Here is an 848-nt window from a genome sequence, read left to right on the forward strand (position 1 = left end):
TTTTTGTGTGTTTGTTTTGTTTATAATTCCAACTCTTGGTCACAGTAATATGTGGTGGGAGTAAACAGGTATACATCGAAACCTCGTTTATTAGGTTTGTTTTTTTGTTTGTTGTTTAACACCGCACTTAGCAATATTGCAGCTATAGGACGGCGGTCTGTAAATAATGGAGTCTGGATCAGACAATCTAGTGATTGACAGCATGAGCACCGATCCACGCATTTGGGATGCGATGACATGAATCAACCATGTCAGTGTGCATGACCACCCGATCCCGTTAGTCGCCTCTTAAGCTTGCAACAAGCATAGTGGCCTTTTACATCAAGCCTGGGTCGCTGAAGACCTATTCTAGCCGGATCTTCACTGGTCTCGTTTATAAGTAAGCACTGGGGATAGTCTCATATAATTTGAGTTATCGGTAGTTAGAGTAAAGAAGAATGCTGATGTCAGACCAAGGTTCTGTTGTAGATGTCCATATGAGGACATATAGACCGGCAGCCCAGAGCACTTTGGTCAAACGAACAAGGTACCAATATCCGAACACAGGAACATTTACTGTGTAACCCAACATATTCATATATGGATGTCTGCCGGGGAGCCCCTGCTGCGTGTGGCCCCTGGCCCCCAAAAAGAAGGGGCCATTCAAGGGCTGGATCAAACATTGGAGGTACCACATGAAAGTAAGTGTAAATGAACTGGTACATCTCACAGAGTACAGAATGGGCCACGCCAGACAAATCTTCCTCTGCAAAAGGCCTGCCAGACACCCCAAAATAGGTCCCAAAATTTGGGCTGGGTTAAACATTGGAGGTACCACATGAAATCAACATAAAATGAACTATTTCACT

This window comes from Haliotis rufescens, unplaced genomic scaffold (assembly GCF_023055435.1).
Source record: "Haliotis rufescens isolate VD_foot unplaced genomic scaffold, xgHalRufe1.0.p SCAF_6, whole genome shotgun sequence".
Lineage (NCBI taxonomy): Eukaryota > Metazoa > Mollusca > Gastropoda > Lepetellida > Haliotidae > Haliotis > Haliotis rufescens.